Here is a 17,992-nt window from a genome sequence, read left to right as displayed (position 1 = left end):
AGCAACAACCCAACTGTACTGTGCATGTGGTAGGTGCATTCATATGAGTGGGGTGGGGAGGGTACATAGCATAGTGTAGGATCCTACTCACAGATGGAGAAAATGCGTCTCAATGTGTCTCTAGTTTAGCCTTTAATAGCCAGAAGCAATGGCTTTAATCTAAGGAGTACGCTGTTCCCACTGATATTGATACCCTCCTATCTGATTTGATAATTCTGCTTTTTAACGCACCATGTTTACTTTTACTAATTGAAAGTCAGGTTCCATTTATCCTCTGCTGATTAAGATAATCTCCTTCGATGGGCAAACAGCAAAAGTATACAAATCCAGTGTATGCTTCTGACAGTTATTATGGCTTCTTTAGCTTCTACAAATTTTCTTCATCTGGAAGAACATACACTGAAATCAAAGAAGTCAAACCTATTCTGTTTTTAAAACCTCTTTTCAATAATTTTAGATTAATCAGGTGAAGCCATATTCTTAACAAGTGCATGCTTCAAAAATGTTTTTAAATTCAAATATTACTAGACTGTATGAAGCATTTAGTGAGCAAAATCAGCTGCCACTGAAGTCTTAAATCCAGAGGTATTCTTGTACAAGCCTCACCTTCTAAGAGCACCATCAGTCAACCAACTTCTGTTCCTATGCATTCCGTGAAAGTAGGACTGGAAAATATATTTCACTTCTGCCAGAAGCACCAGGTTCCAGCGAGACCTGGAGTCTCTCCAAAATCTGGGAAAGAAGCCAATGGGGAGTCCCAAAAATAGGTCCCTCCCAGGTAAAAAGGACATTGGCAGGAACATCTATCTCCCAACAGATCAACGCTTGTAAAACCCTACCACGTGGGTATATTGTCTTTGAGGACATTTCATTTGTGATTTACACACATAGAGGTTAACTTCTCTAACAGAAGGTAGTTTCTAGCACTTGGGATACCAGTCACAGGACAAGACTGTTCTATAAATCTAGTATTTTAGACCATTTTAAAAAAAGTCCCATTCACATTCTCATACAGCTTGTAATTATACTTACAGATGACTAATACGCTCCATTGTCCACAGTAAATACATTTATCTCATTTACTAACAATAGTGTCACACTCATCCATGTTACATGAAGAATAATCTCAGCCATTTTAGAATCAAGAATCTGAGTTAGAGTAGGCTCCTGTTCTGTATTCCTCCTGTAAGAGACAGTGGAGCAACTATCTCTTTCTGCTGACTATATAAGAATCCAAGGGAGAATAGTCTCTTAACCTAGGTTTTTAAACCAGGTGCCTAACATTAAGCTGTGTGAAAACAATCATCTTACATGCTCACTTTCACCCTCACTAAAATAACTGGGTAAGAATTCTCCTTGCTATGTTCTGTCACTTTCATGCATCAATAGCATGAGTTAGACCTGCAGTCATATATTAACCTTTGCTTAGTATCTTCTAGGCATCTCATTATTTAGCCACGTGATGGATATAGTGACAGTTGCTGCCATTAAGATGCCATTCATTCAAACATTACAGACAGGTTTGAGAAAAGTGATGGAGAATGTTATGACCAAGAGATAATTGCATAGTCATGGAAGATTATGACGAGGAAAAACTGCATTATGGTTCAAGGCTTACTTACAGACTCCCTTAACTAAATTAGTAGCTCAGCACAAATTGAGGGGAGAACAGTAACTGATTATCTTTTTAGTTTGTTTGTCTTCCCCTAAAATGTCAGGAACTGGGCAAAGCTAGAGATAGACTGTTGCTCCAGATGGATCAGTGATCCCATGTGCTACACCAAATTCAGAAATTCTGGAATCATGTGTGTTACATTACTAAATAATGGTAAGTGGTTTGAATATATATATGGGAACAGCTGACTTTTCATTTTATCACTGACCTGGAAAACAATTATTAAAGAAACCAGTTCCACACTAATTCCTCACATCTTCTTCGCTTTTTCCTTTCCCCAGTGAGCTGGTATTTTTTGCTGACTTCAGACTTATTAAAAATTTTAATTCACTGAAATAAAACATTGTTGAGGGGTTTACATTTTTATTTTCTCATTTAAAAAAAATGAAATGCCTTGTTTTCAGAAGAATCATACAAATTTTTACCAACTTGCTCCTTTTAACCAACTCTGCAAGAAGCAACAAAATTATTTGGTCAATCCAAATCTACATTTTACTAAGGGAAGTTCTGACCAACCAACTCACACAGTTCTAGGTTGGACAGATTTTTTCCCCTCTTAGGAATAGAAGGTCAGTCTCCCTTCCCGTACCAACACGGATTCTCACATTTTCCTATTCCTTCTCTTTCTTAATCCTATAGATATCACTGCAACCTCAGTCTTTTTGTTTCCTTCCCTTCTGAATGTTTTCTTTTTTTCATGCATCCTTAATGTCTATAGTTCTTCCCTCCTGAATTTTCTTCTCTTTCCTCCAGTGATCCCATTGTTTATTTGCTAAGCTTTCATACCATCCTAAATCCCTGCACAAATAAAATGCACCACAGAAGCAAAAGAAGCAATGGCAGGAGGAGGAAGATATGCAGGTACGGGATCTGTTCATCTCTGTACTGACTAACTGAAGCCACGATATTTCATCAGGAACACTGCTCCCATTTACTGCCTCACTCAATCCTTCTTCAATCACTGCCACCTTTCAGATTTGGAAAAACTGAAATCACCTTTGAAGTGGAAGTGCTTTCCAATATCCCCTGCATCTTACCAGCTGGGATGCACCCAGGCTCTCCCTAGCCCCAGAAGAGGAATGACTGCTCTGCAAACCTGTTGCTGTAAGTATCTTCCTGCTCAGTTCAATTATCCTCTTGTTCTTCATAACTCATTCACATCTTGTCTGAAGTGGCTCAAGCTTCCAAGGACCTTCCTTGCTTTCTGAAAAGTGCCCAAATACTTGAGTCCCTAGCATACATCAATGACAAAAAGTTTGGGCAAATGCTGGCATCTTTTAATAAACAGAGGATGTGTCAAAGGGAGGATTAAATATGTGCTCAGCACTGTGAATGGCTGCTCAGGCAATGTCAAAGCAAGCGAGCCTCACTTCAGTTGGCAAAGATGCTGCACGCATAAAGTCCAGCTTACAGAGGTCTTTCTGGTCTTTGTCAAGCCCATAAAATAAAAGTACTCCATAACATAAATCAAAAGGAATTCAAAATCTCTCTCTCTCAAGCTGGTAATAAAGGCCCCATTTCAGTTCAGCATTCTGTGCAAGAGCCAAACATGGCAAAACACCAAGAAGAAAGGAGATGGAATCTCCCTCCCCCATAAACTTTTATACTGGGGTCATTTTAATTGATTCTTACTCCATGGCCTCATTACTAGCCTCTTTTTGCCTGCTTATCTGAAAGGTAGGCAGTAAGTTCCCATTCCTCAGAAAGATTTAACTTCTCCCCTGCCAAGGCCTGTGTTGAATTCGTCTCCCCCGTTGTAGCTGCAACACTAACTTCAGTTTAAGATGAACTCAGCTGCTTATTTTTTTGATACAGTCAAACTCCTCCCTTTCCCTCAACCATGAAATTTTCTCACTGACTTTAACTTGCTCTGACTGGGCTATTAACAAATTATTCAAATACGAAAAGCCAGTACCATTAAATAAATATTTTCCGTTCATCAATCTAAACTGATCTGCTTAGACATAACTGAACCACACTGTTTTTACATGAGGGAAGTGTTGCTTGATTCTTCCTCTGTGCAATTTCTTCCTCAAAATATTTGCTCTTAAATAGGTTAATTGGTTTCTTTGCCCACATTGAATCTGTCAGGAAGGTAAATGCACAGCTAACCTTAACACACACTTTCCCAGGAAAGAGAATAATTTATCATCGCAAGAACCATGGCAGATCTAGGAGACATTAATAGCTTGCCAGCCAAGTGACCTACATATGGCAAGGTAAGGCTACAATCAGCACAAGAAATCTCACATACACAAAAGAAGCATGACTCCATCTGGTTCAAGTTGCCATCTTGCCTTTTTCTCCTTTTGCTGAAAGTTAACTGCTGCTTTGACTGAGCATCTCCTTATGTTAGATCCTAACAAGAGAGCAATTGTATGCAGCAACACAGCATTCTCACACTGTTATGATCATGCACTGGTGGGAAGGTCTGGAAAACCACTAAGGGTGTATAAACAGCAATAAATCAGTTCCACCTTCCTTAAATGGCAAGTGTAAAAGGAATAGTGCAAATGTGTACCAACCTATTCTTGAAAAAAATTAGTAAAGACCTAGGGGTCTTTTTGCACATCCATCATGCCAATAACCACTGTTCTTGTCATGTATCAACCATCACACATAACTATAGGCTTCTTAATCTGCACAAGGCAGTGCAACACTTCAGACAGTGTGTACCTCCAATGCGTGGGTTCTGCTGAAAACCACTCTCCGTGGCAGTTATCACCAGGTGGCACTACTGCACCGTCTGCCAAGCACTTTTCCCAGTGGGTGAGCAAACGTCCGTTCTTTGGAAGACACCTTGGTAATAGAACTGTTGGTTATATTTTTGTTAGATAAAGTTTTGTCCTGTCAAAGGCAGGATAATTTGCTCTCTGCTTTGCTCTTTGATGGAAAGCAATCCTTTCATGCAAAATTGCTCCCTGGCAGTGGGATTCTGTAGAGGAGGGCATTTGTGTGCTCTCTGTGAGTACTGTTCTAGGACTGATGTATGCAACAAAACAAGTTACATTTAGAATACATCCATACTATGTCACTGATTTCTCCTCCACTGGGAAGTCAAACTAGAAGGTCCCATATATGTTTACTACCGTTCAACAACAGAAAATCACTATTCTGAGTGAAGGGAAAGGCTTCAATTAGTCTGAAATTTCAAGTAGACTGAAATATGACTTGGACATAACCTGCACCACTGTGTCTATTGAAAAAAACACAAGAAAACAAAGCGTGCGCACACACGCACTCTACTTACTTTGAGGCACTAAGTTCATTTCTCTTAGTTGAAAATGAATGAGGACAGTGAGAACCCACACTAAGTTTGTGTATGCATCATTCTTTATACTGCAATGGTCACCATAGGTTGCTCAAAATCACATTCTGCTAGATGACCCTCCATTGGCAAGGCAAGGAAACACATTTTTTAAGAAGAATTATGTCTTGGTGCATTGTTGAATGCACATATCTGAAAAATATTCTGTTCTATGATTCTATAACCTCAAATAAGGTTAACATAGCAATGCCACTGTAAGTTGTGCAGCAGGCATTAACAACCAGTACTCTATTGCCTTTTTCATGGGAGGAAGAGAAGAATTTGTGAAACACAAGTCCAGAAAATTCCCTGGAAATGCAGAGCAGGGGCTGAATTAATAAACCTTATTAACCCCTCATGTTCAGAAATCATAATGCACACAATACTCACCATTGAAAAGCAAACATTTCCCACCACTCTGCCACAGAACTGAGCTGCTAGAACCTTTCTCTGGTTTTTTAGAAGTGTTGACTATGCTGTTTCTTCTGGCTACCTTTGACTTTCTAACTTTCAAAACAGCAAGTGGGATCAATACTACCCATGGAAAAGAATCAAGGTACTTTTAAAAATTGTTTGCATGGATAACAGCAGTAGTCATATTGTCACATGTTTGGTCAGGTAAAACTGAGTTTCTGTGTAAGAACATACACACATCAGTCTTGCATACTGAGAGCCTTAGATTTCCCTGAAGGTAATGCTGCTTAAAAGACACTCCCTTCAGCAGTCTATACATCAAGGAATCACTATTCAACACCCTTCACATGCCTCAACACTTAGTGTTATGGAAAGAGGACCAAAACTGTTTTCAAAACAGCAAAGCCTACAGCTAACGTCTGTGACTTTGTCTTGTTGCCTTCCCTGCTTCTTCATCCATCTCTTTAATGTCTCCTGCAGAAATCTGACATTGAGCACCAAGGATTTGTATATTTTCCTGACATGTTCTGATTACAATAAGAATTTCAGTAAGCAGGCCAACTGTTAATCAAGCTACTCATCTTTGTGAATTAGAAATAAAAAAGGCCACAGTAGTGACCTATAAAAAAAACCTATGCATTTATTGAAACTTAGGCCAATACTTGTTTTCAAGGCTTCCAAAGCAAATCGGAGGTTTTGCAGGACATGTGCTTGCATTTCATTCTCTCAAAATCTACACTGAACTTAGGGTCCTAGTGGTCTGTTGTATGAATTGTAAGATGTCCCACTAGTTAACTTTGAACCCAGTGCATTAAACATGCAGGCTATGTTCATCCTCACCAGCAGGAGTTACCCATCAGGGACTTGTTTGGTCCAGTATGTAATAATTTGCTGTGACCTTTCAGTACCTGATTTTGTCAATTGTTTCTGAATACAAACTCTGTCACGTATCACATAGCAGCTGATGGTCAGAGTACACAAGAATACCAGTTATGCCACTGTTTCTTTGCTTTTTCTTCTTTCAAAATCGTTTTGATACACTACATTGGTTTTATACTTCATTTTCAAGCATAATTTAGAGTTTGTACTACTTGCTGAGATGTAATACAACTAGCATTTATATAGCATATCCTGCAATAGTATACTATTACACAGAATTAAACATTACTAAAACCCAATGACTGTTTCTAGCCTGTTATCCCTAGGGTGAGTAATGATATTTGGTACTCATAAAACATGCAAAATGAACAGACTCTCCCTTTACCCGTAAGGGAGGCACGATACAGGGAGTCTGAGGTTTAAACATTCCCTGAGTCTTACCAGCATGCCTCATGTCTGACCTAGAGGTGGTTAGTTCAGCCTTCCAATTCCATTCAGTCCTTGACCTCTATGCTGAGGCTGTCATCACAGGTGCCAATTAGTGGCAAAGCATTTTGCTGTGGTGTTCAGTGACTGACCTGAGCAAGAAGGGCTCTCTATCCCATTACCTGTTCCTGCTCAAACCACCTCCCCTTTTTCACGCATTCCTTACTAAGCCTGCTCTTATGTGCTGCAGAGATTTATCTTAACTGGCCTGTATTTGTGCAGTAAATGGACAGGTCTTCACCACATCTCTGACCTGTTCATTTCTCTACAGGTCTATAAAGTAAAGCAGTGATTAACTTCAGCCATATCAAAAAGGATATCACCAGACTTTTGGAGAGGCTTTAGAAGAGTTATTTTCAGAAATATTCACACTGGGCCAGATGCCAACTTGACCCTGAGCTCTGGGCTCATATGATGAGTTGAAACTATTAATGATTTTAAGAAGATTACTACTGCAGCAACTATCACTGCATTTAGGGGGGATTCTGACTTAGAGGTGTCCAGTCATAATCCTGCAGACAGCAGCCTTGCTTCAGTGCCTCCTCAGCCAAGCACACAGCATATGTCAAGATTCAGAACCTGCGGTTCCTCTCATATTGAGTAGGAGCTTGTCTTTGAGGAAGTTATCAACAAGACGGACTCCAGCTTTTTAAATCCAGCCACACATGGCAGGGTGATAAGAGACAATGGGCATAAACTGAAACAAGAAAGGTTTTAACCGGATATAAAGAAAAACTTTTTCTCCATTAGGGAAGTCAAGCATTGGAATACTTTGCATAGAAAGGCTGTGCAGCTTCCACCTTTATAGATGTTCCAGACCAAATTGGAGAAAGCCCTGAGGAACCTGGTCTGTTCCCATTGCTGACTCTGCTTTGAGCAAGCAGTCATACCAGAGACCTCCTGAAGACCTTTCCAATCTGAATTATGCTATGATGGTTCTATGATTACATCCAATTTGACTACTTAAAAACATCCAAAGGCAGAGACTGCATAACCTTTCTGGGAAGCCTGTTCCAACAATTCTTTCAATTCATGCCTTTTGTCTCTTGCTCTCCTGCTACACACTGCTGCAAAGAGTCTGGATCTGTCTTCTTGATACCTGTTGACCCTGTAAGTATCAGGAGATTGCTATCAGATTGCTATTAAGCCTTCCCCAGGCTAAACAAGACAAATGCCCTCAGTATCATTTCTTAGCACAAGCTCTAGTCCTCAACCATTTTCATAGCCCTTCACTGAACTTGCTTCAGTTTATGAAAAGTTTTTTTGTACCGGGAGATTCAGAACTGGATGTAGTATTCTACATGTGGTCTAATGAGTGCCAAGCACTGTAGCGTAATACATCAACAGAATTTTCAGCTTGCCATGGGTACCCAAAATGTTCCACCATTAAAGTTTTGGAACAAAGGTAACAATGAACCTCTTCTGTTTGTGCACAGAGAAATTCACCAAAGACAAGTTCTGAAGCAATTCATTTTGTACTCTAAATATTTAATGAAGTAAAGAATATTTTGAAAGAAATTAAGATGTTGTTTCCCTTTAGGTCTGTCTGTTAATGCTGCAGCATGTCTGGAAAGTGATTAAGATGGGTAGGTGGATACCTCTTTATGAGGGAGCAGCATATTTTAGTGTACTTTATTTTTTTATACATATACACACATACTCTCTATTTATACGTGTGTATAGATACATATAATATTTGTTCCCATATATTTCAAGTGCATCTGGAAGATCCTCCTCCTAGATTTCCTAGGGATGTCATGGGTAAGCAGCACAATTATCACAAGATACAGCAATAATGTAATTCTACTCTGCCATGGCTTTCAGCAATTATTTGCAACAGACATGCATCACCTCCATAATTTCTTTGGTGTACTCTATGTCAAATATATTTCCTACTTTTCCTCCCCTGCATACCAATGCAACTACTCAGTTGCCCTCATCAGCAAGTAATCTTCAAAGAAATGGTATAGGACCAAAACATGGGTAACTCTCAGTAAGAAAATTGGAAGGATGATGTGACTTTGTTGTCATCTTCAAAATCAAATCCATGTACTCATGCTGCCAGACTTAAATTTTTGACTGACATCAAAAGCAACTGTTCAAAATAAATCCCACCCAGCCTTTTAGCTTTAGCTGATCTTTATAGTGACCGCAGAACGCCAAGTGCACAGCTGCTCTCCAGTATACAGCCAGGAACTAGACTGTTTTAGAGACTAAAGTCCTAGCTATATTTCAATTCAGGTAATTAGGTTCATCCCACTAAATTCCTCCTGCAAGATCATTTAAATACAAAAGAATCTTCTTTATTTTCTCTTCAAAATATTGCACAGACTGTTAGAAGATTATAATCTTGTATTTGAGATGGCTAAGTGTCATTGGAAGTGTTGAGTAAAGTGGGCGCTAGTTATGCTTTACACAGCCCAAAGCTTGCCTTTGAATAGTAGACTTTTGCCTACATTCATCACAACAAAAGTGACAGTGGAAACACCCCAGTAACACCCTCTCATTTATAACCAGACGTAAGGATGGCATCCTGCATCCTTGTGCAGCAATTACTGATAAAAAAAAATCTAGCTTTTGGAATGTAAATACCATGTATCATTCCAAGTAGGTATTCAAGGAACTTTCAGGGTAAGATCTAACATACAACAGTAAGTTATGCCGCTACATTTGTTACAATGTGAGCCAGCACAGCTGCAGATGCTGAACTTAATAACTATGCTCCAGACAGATGTGCTGTAGCTAAGTACAGATGCCAGCACCTTACCTACTTCTGAGAACACAGTACATTTCAGGAGTCTGCAGCACTGCATGACTTTTCACATAGTTCCTAATCGCTCATATGATCTGGTTTTTGCCTTTTAAACACATTTCCTCATCTCTTTGATTTGTGGTAGATTTTATTGCTTTTCTTTTTGGGTTCTAGAAAGTCTATATCTATGATAAAGCTATATTCACAACTCCCAGCAACCTATACTTCTGTATAATAAGTCATCTTTTGCATTTTACAATGAGCATATTTGCTTCACCAATCAGATGCAGAAGAGCCTTATAAAGGCCTGGAATGGCCAGAGGATGGGAAACTGGGGAACTCCCTTTTCTGGTAAGGGTTCAGCTCCAGCCTAGGTTATTCTTGCACAAACGCCATTAACAGTAGATAGCTTTTGTCTGGCCTCTTGTCTTGGCAACTGGCAATGCTGCTGACTGGCCCATAGCCCATCTGTATTTATATAGTATGAAGCTCAGCAAATCCAAAGCAAATTGAAAAGGCTTGAGGGCTGCAGCCTTCCAGATCGTAATGAGGCTTTTGGGTCTTAATTGAATGAGGATAATAGCTCTGTATGGGTCTCTGTATGAGCAATAACCACTGTCACTAGTCCAAGCTTTCTGCAATTGTTAAAAACATGAGATTTATGACTAAAGTATGATCACGTGTTTCAGGGCTATCTAACCTACATTTTCAAGATGTAATCCATGAATTCAAGAACAAAAGATTTTTTTAGTGGTATCTATGGTTCTTACACGATCACATGACTCCAGCAGCTACATATTTAAAGCAAAAATTACTGTAAAACTAGTAACAACATAATAATTCACAACACCATATATCTAGATGTTAAAGTCAAGTCATCCGCAATGTTACATCCTTGCATTTCATCAGGCAACACTAGTACCTTGCAAACTAACATCTACCCAACTGTGACAGCTTTTATAATGGTGTAACAGTTTAATAATGGCTATAATGGTATTGCAGTAATTCCCTGGTATTGCAGTAATTCCCTTATAATATAATTTTGTGGACTGAAATTCCTCTCTGGCTAGAGAGATATACCCAGTAGAAGAAAAGTAGGTTTAGGCAACAGCTAGATCTAGAGGGCTAAATTGAATTGGATTAGCATCTACATATCCAGTCACTTACAAGCATTGCCACAACCATCTACTGATTGAAGGACTTCCTGGAGCCATCCTAGGCACCAATGGACTATAAAAGGGTGCCAAGTTGTACGAGGATTCCCTTGATTGCTTGCAGTCACACTACATGAAAGTTTCAATGGTTGGCCTGCTTTTATCATATATAGAAGTCAAAGGAATTAGTTTGCTCTGCAAGGATAATAATTCCCATACAAGATGCTGAACTGAAAGCTAAAGTCACCGAATTCCTCATCCAGGAGAATCACTTCTATTAGCAAGAGCTTTCATTTATGCTTTAACCTGTCCAGAACACTGCTGCTTATGCAGAATGCTCTTCTGTATCCATAACATGTGTGCTGTCATGCACAAGAAATAGGCAATCACTAGCATTCAGCACCCAAACAGTCATTGGGAACCCTGGCCAATTCAGATTGAATACCCTTCTTCCCTCACACGTTCATTTCAGTTACTCAACTAATCTCTCCCAGTTTAACAAGAATACATGAACAGCGTTGGGGGACACTGCAGGGACAACACAACACTGAAACACCAGTAGAGTTCAGCAGAAAGATATAAATAACAGCACAGATTGATCGAATAAGGAACTGATACATTGTGCTGATACTTTAGACTTAAAGTATCCATTCTGTCATGGAGTATCACCTGGAGCTTGATTATTTCCAAGTCTAAAGTAGTATGTAATATGAGTGAGAAATGTTTTCACGCTACCGCAAGTCACAAAAGGATAAGATTCAAGTTCAGCATTGCTGTGCTAACACCCTAGCACAATTTGAAAAACTGCAACTCTATTATATCTGCCAATTAAAAAAAAAAATTGTCTATTTGGTGGCTGTTTCTTACTTCTGTCTGTAACCTTACTAGAGTTAGAAATTTTGAAAGTGACACTTACAGGACAATACAAATACTCATGGTTTGTTTCAAAAAGCCTGCCTTCAGGTATTGAATTCGTAACAATTTTCTCTGTCTGTATTTCACTGTTAAAATATTTTCTATAAAAATCCATATCTTGTAGGTATATATAATTTTACAGATTTGTAACAATATTCCTAAGCAACTCAAAGAGCCTACAGAGAGTTTGCAGTAGACTGTATGAAGTGCAGGAATAATCACATTTAGAGCTTGTACATCCTCCAAAATCACCCCTTGGAAGCTGAAAGAACAGAATTATTTCAATGAATGGTGCTTAGTCCAAAATGTCTCTCAGCCCCTGAACCTGCTGTAGTAAGTGCAGTTGAATGCCAACGCATGGCTGCATCAGTCTAAATTCTGCCTTATGGACAGTGTCCAGGTTTGTGACATCTTGGATATGAGACTACCAGGCCAAAGCCCAAGCTTCCCATTTCTTACAGTGATGCCAAGTGGAAATCATCCCAGCAGAGAGTGACCAAAGAATGCTCTATGCATCATTAAGCCCTGAAACAGGGATTTAAAATAGCTTTAGGTCCATGTGTGGGTCCTTTGTTGTGGTGAATTACATTTCCATGCATAGTCTCTCCTCAGTTCACTTCATTATCAGTAAAGCAATGTGTTAGTGAAGAGAATAATGTGTGAAGTTTAAAAATAAAACACGAAGTCTATTTTAATGATTAATTTTACTACAAATCCAAAGATTTCACTATTGCCAGGTTCAGGGTTTTGAATTGATGTATTTTTAAAAAAATACATCAGAATATGCCTTTGTGTATGGACTTGGCTTTTGAATTTCAAACAGTTCAGTAATTATGCAGTGCAGGCCCATATTTTATGCATACGTGTGTATATATATATACACACAGACATGCATATCTCTGTGTGTGCTGATCAACAGTGGTCATATGTCTCTGGCACGTACCAGCGAAAACATTCTGGATGTCCCTGTTTTATGCAACCTGCTGACAACAGAATCCTGATGACAGTCTATCTTGGGCCACGCTTACCACTGACAAGCAATGAACACTGAATTTGTTTTCACCACTTCTACATGGGGAAAACAGAAAGAGCAGAAAGAAAACAATTCATATTGCAGTCTAAGCTTGAATTACATTATAAAAATAGAGCAAAACTAATTGTTTCAATTCTGACTACAGTGATCTTAAGGTCTGAAAAAACAGAAGAAATCCCAAATAATAAGAAATAAGTATTATTGAAAGACTGAGGTATTTGCGCAGTATGTGCCAGAATATTTTTCTACAACCATTAATGGAAATATTTTTTTAATCAAAAGAATGGTCTCCAGCACAGTCATTAAAGACAATAGGTGAAAAGAAAATAAAGATCGAGACAAAGGAAGTTAATGGGAGCTTGGGTCCTAAATTACTTTTATTTGCATTTTAATGTAATGAGAGCATTTCTTGACATTTGTAGATATTAGTCAGAATCACATGCTTTCTCTGATCTCATTGATTAAGTATGAAATCTGAGAATTTCACCCTGAGTGTTGTTTGCAAACATTAAAAATGCACACTACCTGTACTGTGAATGAGAGAACATTTGAGATCAGTCTTATTTAGAATAGCTCTGGTTAATTTTTCATACAGCAGGGGAAATTCTTTGGAGAACTATTGTGAAAGAAAGTGGAATAATTATTGCACAGAAAATATTCCCAGTCAGGTAACCCTATGTTGCTTGTCTCCCAGACAAATGCACTGACATGCATTCAGAAATCTGGTTAAAAACTAAGCAAAAAGACTTGCTGTATTAGAGATCAATGTGGAACACAGCACTTCCTTAACTCAGGCAAATTTTACCCCAGCATAGATTTGAATTCAGACTTTAAAACAGATTCTGGTGGAGGTATGGTACATCAACACAACAAAGATTTCATTACACGTACTCTACCTGCCTAAGTACTGCAAGCAGCTCAGATGCTACATGCATTGTACCAACTGTTGCACAGCCAGCAAAAGTCATCTGAGATGCCAGGGAAATTCTTAACAGTCATTTTGTATAAGCAGTACTCCTACCTAGCCACTTTAAACCGGATTCAGTAATCCCTTGAGAGCTACAGTTACATTTTGGTTACTGCATAGGCATACTCATTTACTTTACTCATACCAAGGAGTACCTTACTCTGTAAATAGTCTCAAGTAAAAGAATGAGACCATTTGCGGAATAAAATGTGGCATGATTAGTGGCTTTTAATTACCAAACAGCAAGAACCAGTGTAATCACAATAGAAAACATGTGCTTTAAAATTAAATTTGGGGAGATCTGGAGAATCAATGACCAGTACTTTAAAGCCTATAGGAATCAAAGAAGGTCCTTACACAAAATGTTTGAAAGGGCAGAATGGAAAGTACAGTTAACAGGAAAAGTGAAAAGCAACTGCATATGTGTCTATGAAGTGGTATGAAGTAAATCTGCTGAGAAAGGAAAAGCAAAGCAGGAAGTTTTGGATTAGACAAAAAAGCAATCCTTCTTTTCCATCCCTCTCACAAATAGTAATTTTTTAAATAGTAAATTTTAAACTATATAGGTTGAAAGGCAAACTTCAACTAACAATGGATTAAGTGATCCCTAGAATAATACAGAATACAAATCACTTGTGCTTCAATGTTGTGGATAAAAAGTTGTGTCTGCTCAACTTCATAAACAGTATGAAAACTTGCTACCTACACAAGGTCTCCTCCAAACATCACAAATTATTTTCTTGGTTAAAAGCTTCATTATTGTTAAATTAGATTACACCGAGATTCTGAAGAGTTTTTGTAATTTCATTTTTAGAAGTACACTTAATGTTTTTCTGTTTTTACTGTGCAAACCTCAGAACAAAAGATATCAACATAGTATATTTAATAAACTGTATCTCTGAGAACAAACTGTTAGAGTACCAGCTGCATCCAGCTCCATCCTTTGAGTGTAATGAGCAAATCAGTTAGGCATTTAAAAATCTATTTGAAGTTGATTTAAATGTTTTGATGGAGATGAGTGAATTGTGAATTCAAAAATTATAATTTTATTAAACAATTGGCTAGAGCTTGAAAAGAATCATAGACCATTGTGCAACAAACAGATCTCATCGTACTATATTAGGGGGAGAAATAGCCAAGTTCAAGTGAACAGTAGGTGGTAAGAGAAGTTAACAACAACAAGCCAAGTTTGACCCATAAGTCAGTTTGGATCTATGCATTCATTTTTAAAAGAGCCACTGTCTTTATAGCAGCAGAAATACTGTATATGGCTTGTTTTCTCTTGTTTAACCTTGAGACCTGGTGCCACCGTTGTCTTGGAACTGAGATGCCATAGATTGCTAGAACCAATACAGTTTGATGTGTGTTTTCTTTGGGTCTTTGTAGTCATGAAAATAAGACAAGCTGATAGTGTCCGCAGAAGTAACGTCCTCTCTGTAGGTCAGTTATTCAAAATACATGTGTATCATTTGCTTCCTGGGAAGGGTGAACATGTCCAATGAAAATAAACTAAACAGTGACTGGGGAATTTCAAAGGCCATTGTTTAGGTGACTGAACTGGTTAAAATAATTACTTTCTTCTTGTGTTTAAATTTCAGCTGATTCTGTCCCTTGTGCCCTATTTTCTGATAATTTGTTCTGTGTTAAATAACAAAAACCTTGGTAGTTTGCTAACTGCTGTACCTCAGCAATGCCCTAGGCCTCCCTCAAAGTCATCCTTGACAGCAGTGGCAAACTCATTAGTTAATGGTCAGAAGAAAAACCAAAAGCAGTTAATATACTAAGCAGCCTGTCATTCATGGCAGTAATGTCCATTCCTGTGATTGCAGGAGTAATAAACCATATTTGGTGGGTTTATAATCCCAGTGATCTACAGGACAGTAAAGTAGTGTTGGGTGAGTGGAACATGGAACTGCACAAGGTTTCATTTGACATCACTATTTTCCTCTCTCAAGGTAAGGTAAGAACTTTCCTTCCTTTAATAATTAAGACACAACTAGCTTAAAATTAACACTGTAATTTCACACAACCTATAGCTGAGATTCCCCACTGAAAAGTATAACCACCTCCAGTCTGAAACTGAGGAGTTCCTAACCACTTCAAGAGCTGCACTTGAGTCAAGCCTTTGGTCAACAATTCTTTTAGCTTGTCCTGATTAATTGAACAGATACAAACGGATTGAATAGTCACCTGTTATCTTGCCACACTGGAATTAAAAATCATCTGGGGAGAAGGAGGACTGCACAAACCTTAACAACACAGGTTATATTGTCAAAGTCTCCCAAAGGTTTTGCACCATTTTAATAGCTATTTAGACCTGAAATTCTTCTTGATACATTGCAAAATCTGAGTCTATTAGAGAGGTATTATAAATTTCAAATATTGATTCATTCTAGATGGTAATGGAGAATGAAGTTAGATGTCTGGAATCATATTTGCAATAACTTATTAACAGGCTATAGAGAAAGAGATGATTCCAAACTAAGAAAAAATATCATACAAGATGAAATATTTTTTAGAGATTAACAAAGAATAACTTTATGCCAAGTTTTCTACTTACCTGACTTCCTTGAGTTATGTATTAACATAAACCAGTATACTCTTACCTTCTAATCTTAGCAATAGAAATATAACTATCACCAGTTTCTTTGACACTATCAATTCAGCAAATTTTCCCCCATCAGCAAAGAACAACACAGTAAACAGACACAGCCACCTAACTTAGCTATGAATATATAACAAAGTAAATCACTTGTATCAATTTAAGTTAAATTGTTATGATTGGCAAAAAAAAAAAAAGACATATTGAGCAACTGCTAGATTTGACTTGAACAACTGATCTTTCTTAGCAGTTTGAACACAATGTGCCTCAGTCCCTGGAATTTTGGACCTAATAGCATGAGACCCTGTTAGGTATGCAAGTAATGATGATCTTCTTGGAAAGAGTAACAGATTAAACAGCATTCACTGGGTCCTCAGCTCTGCAACAGATGCTGGTGCTTTGGATATCTTTATTCTCCGTAACATCTGATTTCACCTGTAACTAACTTACATAAAAAGGAAGCTAAAAAGGAACCCATTATAGCTTTCTGACCTGAGTGTGGGGGAAGCATTAATATGAGCTCATGTTTGGTGTATAATAAAGCAGTCTAAGGCTTCTGTAACCTTGCATTATCTGGTACCTGGGGAACCACACAAACTCGAAGAGTTGTCTTGGGGGAGATAAGATGGAATTGCCAATCACACCATCTCCTTTCGAAGGACTTAGAGTTGACCTATTTCCATTTTCAGATCATCTGACTCAGGACAGTTTTCAGAACTGTGAACTTCATTCAAGGAGAAGCTTTCCTCATGTTCAGAAAGAATATATAAGTCCTGATTCAGAAGCATATATAACCTTTCTGGCATCTCTTGTGAAGTAGATTTTTTTATTAATTAAACTGCAGATGCTTAAGGCAGCGTAGCCAAGGATAGATCTGTAAAGCCTTTTGCAGACATGAGACAGCAAGTCCTACTTGCACTAGAGATCAGCTAAATATGAACTGGCTCTGAAAGAGAAGTCATGTAAACATAACTAAGAGGCCAAGCTTATTAAAGCACTGTGATTGTGCAGCTGATGGTTAGAGTTAACTCAAACCTGGACAGCTTACACCACAGACAGATTAAACTTGCATCTGTTTGCAAAAGTGTGTGTGGACGTACCCTAAGTACATACTCACCTACACTGGGCAGATGGACACCCAAGACCTTGTTGCTGCAAAGCTTGAGTTTTAGCACTTAAAGTCCCTTTGTGATTTGTCCTTAGTTTCCTCATCTCTTGTGTCCATCAGTACAAATATAATGGTAATATTTACCTCCTATAGACATGGCTTTTAGGTTCAATACATTTAAATTTCCAAAGCATTTCAGGAGTTTTCTTTACATTCCTCCCTATTTCCCCTCTCCCTCTCCAATTAACACTGTGCCTTTCTTTGTAAAATACCTCACTCTGCTCTGCTTTTCTCTCCACCCAGTCTTTCCCAAAAACAATGAAGGCAAGAGCATAACTTTCCAATCCACGGTGTTTGGAATGGTTCATAATTAGGCAAAATGTGTTCACTGACACCTCTAGCAATTGCTCATTATGAAGAAGCTGAGAAAACAAATGAAGGAAAAAGAATTAGGGAGGTCGCCTAATTCAGAGCCATTTGAGACTTACAGGCATAATGAATAGCTGCCTGGAACAAGAGAGCTCTGGCCACACAGACTGCCGCCTTTGGTGAACTGTTGAGACAGTTTATTTCTGTCATTTCTCTTGACCAAAACCAGGTAAACTAATGGCTTTCAAAAGGTGGAAATATTTTACATGTTTCAGTTAAAATGACTATTTAAACAGGAAATGGGTGGCCTAGGCAGACTGTCAAGATGGGC

The sequence above is a fragment of the Cariama cristata genome, unplaced genomic scaffold, assembly GCF_000690535.1.
Source record: "Cariama cristata isolate BGI_N322 unplaced genomic scaffold, ASM69053v1 scaffold5653, whole genome shotgun sequence".
NCBI lineage: Eukaryota > Metazoa > Chordata > Aves > Cariamiformes > Cariamidae > Cariama > Cariama cristata.
The sequence above is the reverse complement of the archived record's forward strand: the minus strand, read 5'-3'. Positions refer to the sequence as shown.